Here is a 281-nt window from a genome sequence, read left to right as displayed (position 1 = left end):
GCTGCAGATGCTGCTGCCTGCCCTTCGCTGTTTGGTACATTTTGTCGCCTTAGAGCGGCAGAAGACGGCGGCGCTCCGCGCCTCTTCAACGCAAACTTCGGGGTAAGCCAGCTAGCTAGCTAGCTAGCTAGCTAGCCATATGGAGATATATATGGCTGGCTGGGTAGCTGGATAGCTGGGTATCTAGGTAGCTACATGGCTAGCTGGCTAGCTACGACCTGTACTTTAGCTTGTGTTTGTCGCTTGTGTTGTATTTCGTTGGTATAAATACAACAAAACAA

General features: G+C 50.5%; 1 protein-coding gene across 1 annotated transcript in view; it reads left to right on the top strand.

The window, feature by feature from the left end:
- Positions 1-281, top strand: part of EMH_0019300 (uncharacterized protein) — a gene marked incomplete at both ends in the record, with an annotated part of 4,959 nt that overhangs the window by 4,260 nt on the left and 418 nt on the right. The gene's annotated exons all lie outside the window — the stretch shown is intronic.

The sequence above is a fragment of the Eimeria mitis genome, genomic scaffold, assembly GCF_000499745.2.
Source record: "Eimeria mitis Houghton genomic scaffold, Emh_scaff671, whole genome shotgun sequence".
Classification (NCBI taxonomy): domain Eukaryota; phylum Apicomplexa; class Conoidasida; order Eucoccidiorida; family Eimeriidae; genus Eimeria; species Eimeria mitis.
The sequence above is the reverse complement of the archived record's forward strand: the minus strand, read 5'-3'. Positions and strand labels throughout refer to the sequence as shown.